This window comes from Cygnus olor, chromosome 4, assembly GCF_009769625.2.
Source record: "Cygnus olor isolate bCygOlo1 chromosome 4, bCygOlo1.pri.v2, whole genome shotgun sequence".
Taxonomy (NCBI): Eukaryota; Metazoa; Chordata; class Aves; order Anseriformes; family Anatidae; genus Cygnus; species Cygnus olor.
This window is the reverse complement of record NC_049172.1, coordinates 41,209,300-41,225,167: the sequence shown is the minus strand read 5'-3', so window position 1 is coordinate 41,225,167 and position 15,868 is coordinate 41,209,300. Positions and strand designations below refer to the sequence as shown.

At 36.9% G+C, this 15,868-nt stretch overlaps 1 long non-coding RNA gene across 2 annotated transcripts in view; it reads left to right on the top strand.

Annotated features, from left to right (window-relative positions):
- Positions 1-1,571: 1,571 nt before the first annotated feature.
- LOC121070107 overlaps positions 1,572-15,868 on the top strand; it is a 142,968-nt gene continuing 128,671 nt past the window's right edge. For both annotated transcript variants that reach the window (XR_005819896.1, XR_005819895.1), the window contains exon 1: positions 1,572-1,732. This is a non-coding gene — a long non-coding RNA (uncharacterized LOC121070107). The remainder of the gene's footprint in view (positions 1,733-15,868) is intronic.

Here is a 15,868-nt window from a genome sequence, read left to right as displayed (position 1 = left end):
CTGAAATGTGAAGTGTTGCTTGCCCTAAGAAGGCTGAAAAGACTAAGCCAACTGCCATAGATCTTTAATGCAATATTAGGGTTGCACAGGTAAAATCACATTACATTGACATTAAAATATTAACGTTAGGCCTTTGATCAAAAGTTCTTCTGCATATTTCACTATGTTGATTATTGTTAAAAGCACACTTGGTACATTTCTATGTAGTCAATGGCCATAATTGTAGTGAATGCTCAATGCACCATATATATATGCTTCCAGTTTAAATCTTACAAAATTTTTACACTTACAAAAAAACCCTTACTTTTTACGCTTACAGAAACTTACAAAAAGTTTTATGATGGTGACAGCAGGAAAAAGGGATATATGCTTGGGTACTGTAACTCCTGAAAAGAAGGAAGGAACATAAATAAGAAGAGGGAGAAGATCTTGGAGACGATCATATGCATTTTTAAGATAAGTCTAATGAATAATGCTACAAACAGACTGAGGCACCGAGCTTGTATGCTTTGCATGGAATGAACAAGGCTATTAATGAAAGAAATGCTGCTATACATATCCTGGCCTAGTAACGTGACATACCTTCTAACAGTCATTGTGGTGGTTTTACTCGGGTAGGCGACTGAGCTCCACCTCAGCTGCTCTCTCACTCCGCCTTCTCTTTGAGGAGGGGGAGAAAATATGACACAAAGAGCTCAACGTTTGAGATAAGGATGATTTAATTAAAGGGAAAAGGGAGAGGGAAAATAAAAAAGGAGGGAAAAAAATAGAAAGAGGGGAAAAAAAAAAGCAAAGGCCGCATGGAAGCACAGAGAGAGAAAAAAAAAGCAGTTACTCTCTACTTCCCATCAATGAGTGCCATGTCCTGGGAAGCAGGGACAATACATGTAGCAGTTGTTCGGGAGGACAGATGCTTCCACCACGAGAGCCTCCCCCCCTCTCCTTCCCCTTTTCCACTTTTTATTGCTGAGTGTGACACCACATGGCATGGAATATCCCTGTGGTCAGTTTAGGTCAGCTGCCGTGGTGATGTCCCCTCTCCATCACTTGCACATCCCCAGCCTGCTGGCTCTTAGAGGCTTGGAGGGAGTCCTGATGCGGTGCCAGCATTGTGCAGCAATAGACAAAACACTGGTGTGATACCAGTGCTGTTCTAGCTACAAGTGCAGAGCACAGCACTGTATGGGCTGCTGCAGAGAAAGTTAACTCCATCCCAGCCAGACCCAGCACAGTCATATTCTTGGCTGGTACAGAGGGAAAAGAGCTTCGTGAGAACTTGCATTACATAGTTAACAATGTTTTTCTTTTCTATTCTTCTGACATTCTCTTAGTTGCTAAACTCAGACTTGAAATTTAAGCATCTGCCTTTGATAGATCATATTCTGTACACTAAACCTAGCAAGAAAGGAATAGACTACATCCTGGTTTCAAGCAAATAACCTGTTTTACCCAGCAGTAAATAGCTCTGGTGGGACAGAAAGGGCCATCAGGTGAAGCTAATGAGTGCTTCTAACCAAAGAAGGGCTACCAAGTGCTGTTAATGATCATATTTGAGAAAGAAAGGTGTTTCCCTACCTCTTCTGTGCCTGGAAGTTTTGCTATGTTCCTTGGGGAAAGGAGGCAGTTTACTCTTGCAGAGATATAAGGGTATTATGCACAACTGAGCTGTTTTAGCATTTTTCAGGGTGAAAAACGGGAAACTTCTTGAGGCCTGGACTGTCAGACTGTGGAGGTATGTTTCCTCTGGGTATGGAGTTGGACAACTGCCTGTAGTACAACAAATGTTTGTGCTGGTTCCTCTTATTATTGTTTGTTTAGAGATGAAGTGACTTCCTAGTCTTGGTGAAGGAGTGGTACAGTGAACAATTTGCTCTTCCAGTCTGTCTTGTAGTGTTCATCACAGGACAGCTGAATACTGATAGTAGAGACATCCCTAGACCATTGTAAGGGGTTTTCATTTTCTTAAAGACTATTTTTGTAGGAAAGTTCACCCCTGGAAAGTGTTATTGTCTCCTGGTTGAATTGTTTAGTACGGTGATTACTTTAAAATAACCAGATCTTTTGGCATTTAAGTATGTAGAAGTCAATTCAGTCAGAGAAGGTGTTGAATCTTTCTTTTCACTTCTTTGGAGACTTTCAGTCATTGCAATGCAGCAGACAACTGTCTACAAATTTGCTAATAATAAATACTAACTGTTACTTCAGTAAAACAATAATAGCTAACATTCCTTCACAGACCAATCCACCTAGCTCTACTCCTTTCTCTAAGGAAATTTTGGTGATGGCTATAAGGTTTCCCATAATAAAATCAGTACTGTAGAAATCAAGTTGCCTGCTGAACAAGTGTCTAATGTCTTTGGTAGTGTACGTAAAGTAGACTTACTTAGGTAAAGTTCACTTAAGAAATTACTTTTAGAGTTTATTAGGACTTTAGTTTTCTGGTATTTCTCTGTCTCTCAGGTGTGCGGTTTCTCTGACTTTTACAGGTTTTAGGAAAACCTCCCCTTACCTACGAAGACTTGATGTGAAATCATAGTTAGTTGTGACTTTCATTGTGGCTGTTGTTGTACATAAATCAAGTAAATGGAGACTTGGGCAAGGATATTATTTTATGACACAAAATATCTCACGATTTATCCTAATGCTTTCCTTGTTTGGCAAATACTGAGGAATGAGCTGCTCCCGTGAACTCAGATGTTTGTAATGACTTCAAGATATCTGCTCTCTATTAGTTTGTGATGATATGGAAGACAAGATTCAAAACATAATGCTATCACCTGATGATGTCTTGAGTGAAGAGATGAGGTCTTTCAGCTCAGATGGGACATACTTGAAAAATGAACCCAAATTTAACAAGTCTACTCAATGAATCAATTTTCTTGCTTTGCATTGTAGCTATAGCACAGCTTAAACCATTAATGCTGCACTTAAAAATAGTTTCAATAGTACTTACAAACATGGGGAAAAGACCTGCTACTTTCAGAAGGCTTGAGACTTAAGTGAAAAACAAATGATCTGTAGTAGAGATTCTTAGAGAATAATTCATGGTGTAATATGCTGAAAAGAATACATATGGCACGCTGAAAATGCGTTCATGGAACTTTATCCTCAGGGAAATCTTTCATGCTCTTCTGAATACGGATGGTTTTTACTTGGATCAATGTATTTTGCTGAGATCTTAACATTGTTTTTGTTTTGTTCTGTGGTTTTTTAATTTTTCAAAAAGATACAACATAATCAGTAGACTTGCATCTCTGCCAAGAGGGTAAGAATCCTTATGAATCTCATTTCTAAATATGCCATAATCACTTTCTGGAGAACAAAGATGGTAATAATTATTAGAGTCTTTAAGACTGTGAATTCCAGGTCATGCATGCAGTCATTGAGTAAGTGTTGGTAGTAGTCAGTGAGTTGTTGGCACTTAAATATATTGTACTGGACTTGTATTGCATAGATGTCTGCTGGAATGTAAATGACATTTGATTTAATACTACCTCAAAGTATTTTGTGACTGAAAAGATAAACAGCTTTGTCAATAGTAAATTGTACTGTACATTTGATCTCTTAATAACTTACACCTGTAAAACAGCTAATAATTTACATTAATAACTTGTTTTCTCTCATCAATACAGAGACTAGATCTTGAATATCAGTTTTGAAGAGTGGTAATTTTTCTGTACCAGGAAGTTCATTACCTACCTTTTACTTTTTTCTTTATTCTCATGCTTTTCTCCAGTTGTCAAAGAATGGACTCCCATTCGTACAGCTCTTGCAGAGATCTGTCAAAAAGTATGCTTGCCGTTGGTTTACTATGTTGTGTGAAAGTAGCTGGCTACAGCACGCACAGCTGCTGCCCAAAAAGATGTTTTTTGGTGGTCTGTGATTGCTCTTGAGTACTTGACTCCTTAAACAGTATTGAGACCCTCAGTGTTCTACAGTAATCCTACAGAAAAGTTGGAAATTGGCCAACATTTCAATACTGAGAATGCAGTTTTTACATGTGCCTGTGTTGTCATCTTTTATCAGCTCTTTCATTTAGGGATGCTTAAGTGCTTAGTAGCACTTTGAAACTCTTATCAGTGAAATCAGAATCCAGACATGGATTGGCTAACATGTCTTTCTGTAAAAGGTACTGTCAAAAATAGATTATGAACTTTCATGTTTTTGGTGATAGGGTCACAAACTAATTCATGTGAATGAGAAAATGTTCTGGTTTAGCAACGTAGTGTTCTGTCGAGATTTTTGCTGTCAAACTTTACTTGAAATATATATGCACATATTTTTAAAATTGCAATTCCACTTCTATTTATATTTCCTGAACTCAAAGCGTTTATTAAAATGCACTGGAAGGAAGCTGAAAACAGATAGGTCTCTCTTCCAGCTCCTTATGGTTCTGCTGACTGTTCATTTTTATCTGCTCATAAAACTTCACAGCATTTGCTTGAGAGAAAGGGTCTACTATATTGATCTATGGCATTTTTTATAAAGTTACCTTTTTTTACAAGACTATTTTTTCACTTCTAGAACTGTATGTTGAGTTCTGGATGTGATAAGATGATGTATGCTGAGCAGGGTGGAATGAGAAATCTCTCTCAATTTCTGAGTGAATGCCATGTATTCAAGTTATCTTCTTGATATTGCCTAGCTGACTGTGTGGTGTTAAATCAAAAATAAAGAAAACTTTTTGATTAAAATGCGTGAAGAATATCCACAGCTAGTTACTAGTATAAAGAAAAAACAGCTAGTCTACTACAAGTCTGGTTAGCAGGTCTGTTTCTCTAATGTTATTCTTTGGTTTCCATTGACTTACTATAACATATCCAGAAGATGATCTAGTGTAATGTATTAAGATTGTTTTGGAAAAGAGAAGCCTATTGAGTTAGCATAAATGAAACAGAACAGCATAGAGAGTTTTACATAGGATAGTAGCTTGAAAGTATCTAGTTTTGCTGCTACTTTAGCATCTCCATTGAAGAGGTAGTTTAAAAAAAAAAATCAATTGACTTAGGTCTCTGGGGAAATCAATATGTTGAAAGTAGATGACTGTGAAATCTGTAGACTGACAGATATTTTTACTCAGCAGAGGGCTGTAGGGCGAGGAGGTGCAAGAACTTAAAAAGCCAGCATATGTGTCTCCCCACATGATGTTATGAAGGAAAGTAGGATAATTTTAAAGTGTCCTACAGTGTTAACTGTATGATATATCACAACAGATTGAGATGTCACACAGTGGCTCTGCTGAATGTAAATTGTCAACATTGCATGTAATTCTTTGCCTCTTCTTGGAGCAGGTAGTGCAGAAATGAGATGTCTAAGTGTCTAAATCACATAAATGACTGCTTTGTCTGTCACCGTTATAGATAAAAGCCAATAACAACAAATAAAATGAATTACCTGAAATGGAATCTTAAATCAAATAGCTTACCACTTTTGTATCTCTACTGATGACATTTATTAAGAAAGCTCTAATAACAACATGCAGCAACTTACTGAAGCATACTTTCACAGCAGTACAGCAGGGAATGTCTTGCCTTAGTCCCATTACTGCTCCCAGAATTTCAGGCATTATTCAGTACCCATTATTTTGGCAATTTTACCCCCATAGAGCCTCAAGCATTTGAGGAACAGAAGGATGTCTGGCAACTATAGACTGAGAAATGAGAGCTAACAAGATAAAGTTAGCTGCAAGACAATTTTCCCTAAATAAAGTGGCTATTCTGTGTTGCTGTTCAAACACAGGATTCTCTGTCCCTTGAAAAGGATTTTTTTGAGTAGATTTTGTTATCGGGTGTGCGCAACCTAGAGAAATTAAATTTTAATCTTGTTTCAGAGACTGTATGTTGGTTAACAGGTGAAAAATTGAAGTGAAAATATTTGAATTTTTTATGTTCAACCTATCCATCTGACTTGTCATTTATATGCTAGAAACAAAAATTAACTTTAAAACATTATGAATGTGCTTATCAACATCTAGAATTGCAAAGCAGCTCAGCAGATATTAGCTGTAAGTATTTGTGCAATCCTGTTGATCTCTACTAAGCTAGTGATATACTTAAGCAAATGTGTGTTAGTATCCTTTACTGATACAGGTCAAAAGTATCTGCTCTTTTTCATCCCCCTTTATATATTTTTCGATATAAGTTCGGATAACAGTTTTGATCTCTGCTCATCTCCTTATTCCCATACTGTTACCTTCAATAGTGCTTTAAGACTTAACAGCTTGCAGAGAGAAGTACTTGGAAATTTTGGACCGTCTTCCATGACGATACAAATTTATGAAACTGTTATAAAAATACATTCTCTTAAATTCACATTATAGGTGTTTATAGTTGAAAGGAAAGACCTGTTCTAGGAAAACTATATCACTTTGTCTTTTGTGTCTGCATGTGGCAACATGTTTTTATTCAAGGAAAAGTTTTGTTTTTAGGCTGTGTGTATACATAAAAAATTAGCTTACTTATCTGGCAATGGCTGTGTTTGAGTAGCTGTACCGTGAATTTACTGGGATAGTGTCTGATAGTTTGTTGTGAGCATGTTTTGTAGAAGAATGTAATTTAACTGAAACTATAATTAAAGACCATTTTGATTTTTTCCAAGTTGGTTACTTGGCAAAGCATCAGCATAAAATCAGCAGCAGTCGCACATAAAATAGTCTGTTTTAAGTCAGTGGTGTATGGTGGGTCTTATTCAGCATTGGCTTAGCTCTAACCGATTCAATGGAAGTGCACCCAGATCTAAGCTGGCTTGTTATTTTAAGGCAAAATAGCATTATTTGCTGTGAGGGCATTGTTAGGGTTTTGGGACATGTAGCCACAGTAGCACAGTTAATGAATGACGTAGCACTGGGTTGAGTTATCTAGACTTTTCTTCCCCACTTAGGGAATTAGGGAAAACTCAGTAATTGTGGTGGAGGTTTAGAGTCCAGCTATGTTATCTGAGGAAATCGTGTGCATCCCAGCAGTGTTCAGTTTGCATATTATCAATCTCTCTTAGTTTGAGGAAGTATCTTGGCCTTTGATACAGTGCCCAAAACTAAACTGTGTTCTTCGTGGGAGAAGATACGGAGGGATATGTTTGGAGGGCAATAGCCCGTGGCCTGTATTTTTTTATGATTGCTCATGCAGTTGAAAGGTGATCAAGAGCAGAGGGATAAAAGGCTTTAGCTACTATGTGACAGTTATCAGTGTCATTTAAATACACTTAAGTTAAAAAGTACATATTATAACCATATAAAATGAGAAATTTGTGAAGGATTAGTTTTTATACAGATATTGTATTATCTTTGTGAATTTCCAGTATGTTTAGGTAATTACCAATGGTATTGTATTAAATGATACAACTATCTTAGTAATTTGAAATAATGTGTCCCTTGAAAAACCATTACTTAAAGCACTGGCGTGACATTCTTCGTTACTTTCAAGCCACACTACAGATAGAGATAGTTGAAGATAGGGTTTTTATTTTTTTTATTTTTAAACTTTGGTTAAAATTTCACCCAGAACGGAGTAATGATAATTAAAAAGTTTAGCATATTGCTGTGTTGATGGGTGATCTGTCACTCTGCAAGTACTCTGCTGTGCTGTTTCCTATGTTGCTGCCTCTATTAAAACATATTCTGTCTACGGCTAATTTTCCTTGTCCTATATGAACAGAACTGAAAAATAAAGACACACAGATGTAATGATATTTAATGACACTGCAATGGTCTGAAGCCATTGCAAGTATGCACCCTAATTAAGCATTTATAGGAAGATAGGGAAGCCTAGATACTGTGCACTGAACTTAGAAGTAGCAAAAGTATATGTTTCATAATAAGTAACTTTCCATATTTAAGTGAATTTATGTGACTTGATAATATGAAGCCTATTCTAGTCTACCATCTTCTACAAAATAGGGTATTTTCTGGTCATTGCCTTTTGTATACTAATAAAAGGGACTTGCAAGGGGCTAGCTCTGATTATATATTCTTGTCAGTGCCTCTGAGTTAAGAGGGAGAAAAATGGACATATTCACATCTACACACTTTGGTCTTTAAGGGGAAGTCATTCTATGCAGTATTTAGAATGACACTATCTTGTAAGGGTATATGTTTCCATGCTTTGAATGACAGCGATAGTTCTAATAATAATACTCTTTAGTAAGTGATACAGGAAGTAAGACTGTCAGCCCAGGAATAAGCTAGCTATATGTATATGTATATATGTATATGTATATATGTATATGTATATATGTATATGTATATATGTATATATATATTTAGAACAAAACCAAAGAAGAATCCATAATGTAACCAAAACAATATCAACAACAAAAAGCTCTAGAAGAATTTCTTTGAATGCTGCAGTCTCTATTCTACTTGCCATCTCTATTCTACTTGCCATCCCTTTGCTATAACAATGACAAAACAACAGATACCTTTTATTTTTCAACAGATATATGCAGGTTAAATTGTGCTAGCTGGCAACCACAGAATAGTGAGCAAATTTGGGTTCAAAATCCTTCCTTTCAAAACTATGAAGCATAGCAAAAGATTAGAAGCAAACCAAGTCTTACTCTTCTGTGCAATGCTTCAAACTTCACAAAATATAGTATGTGCGTTTAAAAAAAAACACAAGGCCAACTGATGCTGATATGGGAAAAGCAAGCTTTATTTAACACCTAAAAGCAACAGCTCATTCTCTGAATATTTTTGTCGTTCCAGTGTGTGCAGGTAAAACAATAAAACAATAAAAAAAAACCTCATTCTTTCTTTTTTTTTTTTTTTTTGTTAATCTTTAAATTGGACATTCACAAAGGAGGTGTTAACAGTGAAGACATTAAAAAAGGATACTTTTTTGATACTTGCTGAAAAGTCACGAGATGGTCTGAAAAACAGGGTTGATTAGTCAAGATGCACAGGATTCTTTTGTTAAATTCTTGCATTAAAACTAGACTATCAGTAATTCATGCTTAAAAGAATCTCTGGAGGTTTTTTGTTCAAAATCTCCGCCCAACTGAAACAAGGTCAACTGAGATAAGGTTTCTCAGAGCCTTGTTCTTGTGGGTTTTGAGTACCTTTAGAGCATTCCACAGCTACCCTGGGCACCCTGCTCCAATATTTCATCATTCTCATAATGGACGGTTTTTCCTAAAATCACAATTTTTGTTGTAGCAGCTTTTTCCATTGCCTCTTGTCCTTTTGCTGCATGCTAGAGAGAGAAATCTGCCTCCATCTTCTCTGTGTCCTTCCAATAGATAATTGAAGACAGCAACAGGATTTTTCCTTCAGTAAATTCTAACTTGTCTTTCCTGAAGTCTTGATCCTTAAATAAGATATGCATATGTCTTCTGTTGATCTTATTTCATTCCAAATTTGTATCAATACCTATACCAAAAGCTGTCAGAAGTAACTGAAGATGTTAAAGATGACAGTTGGGGGTGGGGATTGGAATCCTACAAAGCAGTTGTCAATAATTCCAAAAGGTGAATGGATATAGGCTAGTACTGGGATATGGGCAGATTGGAAAATGCCGGTCCCCTTGGGGACATAACTATATTTCACTCTGAAAGAAGTAAGCTGCAAATATATTTTTATTCTGAAGTACTAGTTATTGGTATTTATTTGCATTCTTTAGACATAATATTGATAAGTTTATTTGCTTGTGGCAACACAGGGATGCTTCACAGGCAAAAAGGTGGGCACTAGGTCCTCTGGGATCGATACCTGACAGAGAACTCAGGTCAGCTTGCATAGAAGCTAAACATCAAAGAACTATGAAGGTACACCAATATGAAGTGGTCAGTCTGCAAGACAGGTATTTAACCTGTCTTCCAGTTCATTTTCCAAGCTGCAGGAAAGCCTTTTATTATTATTATTATTCTTAAGAGGCACTGTGAATGTATAAAATTCTTGTACTCCTTATAAGGAAAACTGACTGGAAAAAAAAAAAAGCCCTCCCTAAAGTAGAATGATGATAAAAGATATTAGTACTAATAAACTTGTGAAGTTATATGAGTGAAAATGCTACCTCTTTCATTGGTCTGTCTTTGGATGAATTGATAATAATTTAGTACTGGAGGTTTCTTATTATTGTACTTGTAAAAAAAAAGATTATGGCAGTACTTCTCTAAATGCTGGTTGAGATAGCTCATCATATCATGGAAGGCAAGATTTTTTTTCCCTGTATTGAAAACTGAGAGACATTAAGTTAAAGGGGGAATGTGTGGTATATTTTCAACATGAAATTCATCAGTGGTAGGGTTTTTCCCACATCAAGGTCTCTGATGGTGAAATTGAATATTTCCTGTTGATCTGCGGAGAAGAGGAGGAGAAAAAACAACCTAATGAGGACACTAAATAGGTATTTGGCCAAAAAATAATAATCTAGGATGTTTAAGATAACTTACACTGGAGTTTATTTTGTGCTTCTCTTATAAGTTAATAGTGGAAAGTTAGGGAATTTTCCCTATCAATAGAATACTTTATAACTAGCCTAACTCATCATTTTGTTGGACTATCTTGTGCTAGGATTTCATTGGCCACGGGATACAGAATAAAAGTTATACAGGTAGAGCAAAAGTAATAAGTCTTTGCTAGAACACTTTTTTTTTCCTGTTGGGAAAGCATATAGGGCACATAACTAGCTGTACAGTGTCTCTAGGCATGCTAAAAATAACCCATTAAATAGGTAGCATACATTAAAGAACTCCAAAAAGCTTTTTATTGGTATATGTGTCTTTGTACAACATATGGTTTGTGCTATGTGCTACTTGTGCTATGCACAGGTGATGGATGCATTTAAAATACAGGCCATGAAAGTTTGTGGTACTATTTATCTGCCATTAGGAAGAATTGTTAAGAGGTCTTGAAAATATATTTATGTTCTTCCTGGTACCGACTTGACTGTCAACTGAAAAATTCAGACTTGGCAAAATACTCTGAATTTCTCTGAGCAATTAGAAGGATGTATATATTTTTCTGGCAGTCTCAGGGTAAGAGGTGAGTGATAGCAGCAGAGTTTTGAGACATTTGTGCACTTGTCTGTTTCAGACACCTTTCCTTCAATTGCTCTAGTACATGTGAGAACTTAGTATTGTGCTTGACTTTTCTGATGATGCTCTGGGATCTCATCCTTTCAGAACACTGCCTGTGAGTGGGTTTTATATTGGAGCTGTGCCCTAGACTTCTCTAATACCGTTGAAAGCAGTGGCAGTAGAGAAGTGAAAGTAACATCTTCAATCTTTTGTGCTTTCTCTCCAAAGTTAACCATGGTATCAGCTGTGGGTAACTTGTTAGCAGTGCTTCCTTGTAGTTGCTGTTGCTACAGAGACATTTGTGCTGCAGTCTGAAAGCGGTCCTTGGTCTGCTGGTTGCTCCTTTTGCAAGTAGATTGCATGTGCACGCAATCACATCAGCTCAGAATAAGGGCAGTACCACTAGATTAGATTTTTTTTTTTTTTTTTTTTTGCTATTAAATGTCTCCAGTGGTATTCTGCTTACCTCTGTGATTAGTATGGGGGTTATGGCCTCTAGAATTTGATCTCTTGTCTTTGTAAGTCCTAGTAGTGTAATGAAATACTGAATTACTGTAAGGATTAGAGTTTGGATGTCAGAAATAGTAGGTGTGTTTATAAAGTCTTGTTAGACTTATTAACAAAACAGGCCTTATGAAGTTGTTTGTAAGTAGATATTGTAGAAAATGTTATCATATGCACTGATCTCTTGCTGTGACATGTTATGCAGTCAGATGAAACTGTCAATAAAACAAGCTGTTAGGATTATGGAGAAACAAAGAAAGAGGCATTAGATGATATTAGGGCATCCAGTTAAAGATTATAAAGAAATATCCTGTAGTATGCGGGAATATGGGAGAAGGGAAAGGTTTAGAATAGCAAAGCTAAACATAGGTTTAGGGGAAAAAGTAAAAGAAAGAAGAATCGGTGTTGGTTAAAATAATGCAATCACGATCAGAAGTTCTGTTAACATTTATTTTTGAATGTTCTCACTTGGAAGGACATTTGGTAGGGAGTGTACAGTAGCAGGGCAAATGTATGAAATAAAGGTGGTAGCTTTGGAAATATTGCAAACCCACTTTCAATTTTAGGAGAACATGGGATGGAACAGGCAAGAAGCAGAAATATGTGAATCTTAAGCATGTGTAAAAGTAAAGGAAATGTGAGTAAGAAAAGAAACTGCTAGCCATTTACTGATTTTCATCTGTTACTTGCAACTATCGTGTCACGACATTAATGGAAGGCTGAAGTGCCTTGTTCAGCGTCAACTTGCACGTTTTTCCACTATCTAGAAACGCAGCACCAGTTGAGTGCTTACACTAAAAATCAAATAATAAAAAAAAAGTATTTGTGTATACTGCTGATATTTGAAACAGTAGCTCTAGGGATTCATTAAAGCATACTGCTGGTATACAAACTGGTATTGCTTAGTTTTGATGTTTTGGTCTTTACCTAATATGTAATTACAGAGCTTATCAAGGCTTGAATTCATGGCTTTACCAGTACATTTTAGATTTTTATTAAACAGTCTTTTATTTCTTTTTGTGGTCTTTTATACCTTCGTTAAGATTCAAGCAATTTTTGCTTTTATGTGATTTCTTGAAGGGCAATAACTGTGCTTTTCTCAAACTAATGGAATATCTGTGCTAAAGCTTTAGACCAGTTAGATTTCATTAGGTACAATTTAGACCAAAGAAATAGGAAATGTGAGGAAGCCAAGTTTTTACCTTAATACTAGCTTCAACTGTCCTCAGCGTGAACTGAAATATATAATGGAAAGAGAAAATTGTATTACTCCTTGGTGCAATAGCTCAAGGTGCGCTGTTTTTCAAGCAAGACTGTCATAGCTTAGGGTCTGGAGGAGGCTTTCCCCTGCCAGATCAGATCACTGACACGGTTAGTGTATTTTCATTTAGCACTGACTATTTCATTTTTAATGGGTTACTTAAGGGTAACTCCAGTCCATGACACGAGCTGCAAAGCTGTTTATAGCTTGTTGGATCGGGTGATGTACTGAACAATTATCTGATTACTTTTATATTACAACTTAAGCAGTAAATTTTGCCAATGACTTACAATTCTACCGTTTTTTTTTTGGTAACGACCATTTTTAAGGTTTGACTTAGTAGTCAGTCAACATCACTTTCTTCCCTATCAAGGGCTAGAAAAGCAAGTAGAGTTACTTTACTCTGAAATGAGTTTCTTATTTCTCTGGAATCACTGCCCAGTTAATCATCATCAGCAGCAAAAAACTGGCTGAAAGACTGAGAAACCCTGTTCCCTGGGAAATCAATGTCAGAACTCCAGTGTGCTTCCTAGGGCAGAATGTTACCTAAGGTATACAGGGTGTCTTAGAATTCTGCCATAGAAGTCTAGAATAGAAGTGCAAATCTTTGAATTATTACACTTTCTCTTTGAGCTGCAGGTGTCTTTATTCTGCCGTACGTAGTATTCAATGTATGTGGACCGGGGACACGGATGTTTGTGGCTTTCTGTGTGCACTTCCAAAGTTGCTGCCACAGGGGCCATCTCTGATCCTGAATTTAAATGGAGCAAAGTGATTTATGTTCATGCTCTTTAGGGCTAAACACCTCTGTGGTGGACTGGATTCATCCACAGCTTTTGCTCAGGTCTGTTCTGAGTCATATATGGTTACCAAGACATGGAAGAAAACTTTTTTTTTTTTGTCTTTTAAAGTTCCAATTATATGAATCAATATGTTGTGACTACTGGAGTAGTGTTGTGTGAGAGGAATGTTCGGGGGAATGTGAAAACACAGTGCCAGCTGGATTGAGTTGGAGACCTGTGTAGAATACAGAGGGTCAAGCCTAATGCATTCCCATCCATTTTGACTTACAAGAGCTGTTCCTGGAGTGAATAATCCTTAGAACAACAATTAAACATGGTGTGTTGTGTTGGTATTTTTTAGAGGAGTGGTTCACACCACCAAATGGACCCAAAGTCATTAACATATTTGACAGAAATGATCAGGAGATCTGAACCTGAACATTACCAATGTAGCTAAACTTCTCTCTCTATGTATATGTACACAAAGTCATCTAACAATGTGCAATTATGCAGGTAAGTTTCAAAGAAGAAGGTCTGTCAACCCTGATGGCCCATTTGTGAGAATAAGATAGACCGTTACACCCCTTCAAGTGCTCTGAGAATTCCAAGATGTTCTCTGCTTATTTCTGTTTGGCTGGATTAGATTAAGCTATTCAGTTGAAACCATACCTGATGACTCAAACGGCTAATTGCCCAGAGGTGAAGGCAGGTGAGTATCTATTACAAGCACGTGTATAGATGATAGACATCTGATTGAGAAGGGTGTGGAGTGTATCTGGCTCATTTTTGATTCTTCTGTGTGCTGTTAACATGCTCAGCGATCCGAGTAGTCTGTAGAAGGCTATGGATTTAACCTACTTTGAATGTGGAAATTATATTTTGTTATGGTTCAAAAAGTTTTGAACTGGTCTTCTATAGACCCTAGTTTGCTTTGTGCTTTCAAAGCCCCTAAATGCCTGCCTGTCTTCCTTGATACCAGCTCCCTCTGTTTACCAAAGCCATCTCTCACTTCAGTGTACCAACGTGTCTGAGGAAAGTGCCGCTGCATGTGCCAATTCTGTTCAGCAGCTAATTTCCGTGTCACATGGAGTATTCTGCTTCTGAGATGACTGCTATGTCTTCATATTTCAGCCACATCTTACTAATGGTTTCTGAACTTGTTGATAATAAGGAGGGCATATGACCTTTGCTCCCCTTAAAAGACCAGGATAAATATCTGCTTTAGTAAAACTGTTTGCAAGAGAAAAAATCTTTTTTAGCAAATGATTTTCTACCACTTTTTTTTTTCAAAAGTCAACTTCCACTTTTCTTTGCTGAAATAAGTCATGTTTTCTTTACTCTAAAAGCTGAATTTGACTATTTACATTTAGAAGAATAAAAACAGAAGGTGCACCCCTGAGAGTTTTATACAGTAACTTCATTAGGGAGAATCAATTACTAGAACTAGAGACTTCGTTTCTTCCTGTTTGACTTCATAGTTCATAGCATTTTCTGTTTACAATGGTTGAGAATTTAAATCTGAATCTCCCTTGAGAAGTTGAAGAGCTGTCTGTTACTTCAGTTTCTTAGCATAAACAACACCTTGACCAGACACTATAGACAGGCCCAATTCTGGGAATGGGGAACAACCAAAATGCAATTTTGCTCGTGCATCTACCATATGTTGTGGTAATATGTACACGTGAAGACTGACCCTGGGAAGCTATTTGCATCATCCTACGTGCATTGTGCTAAGATCCTGTTGCTATTGCCCTCTAAAACAATGAAGTTTATAGACAAAGGGAAGAGGGTTATTTAGCGTGTTTTTAAAGATGTCATTTACTTTGATTTCGTATTGATCCAGGAACCTGACTCCTTGCTAAAAAGTTGGTTTGTCTGGGAATTTGTCAGAATACAAATTCTGTGCTCTTGTTTATGAAGTTGCTCCTGAACTATGGGAAGATGGCAACTCCTAACTCTTTCCAACTTCCCTGCACTCCAGCCAAACCTATATCTAATCTCTGCGGAAAATGCCTTCTTTTGTCTCTCATTCTCCCTCTTCTCCCAACCCTGAGTAACTGATGAGCATATCAGGATATTCTTTCCTGCAGGAGTCAAGGGAAAATAAAGCAGTTGTGCAAAACAGACTGTGAACCAGCAGATTTCTGCTGTACTTCTTTCTCCTGTGATGCAGAAGTGAGGTTTTTCCTTGGAGTGATTAAATACCCTCTTTGGGAATAATGCTTAAAGGCGCTAAGTATCATTTTAGACAAATGGCCTGATAGACCTGACAAAGGTACCTTGCTTTGAGACTTGCAAAATGAAGTGT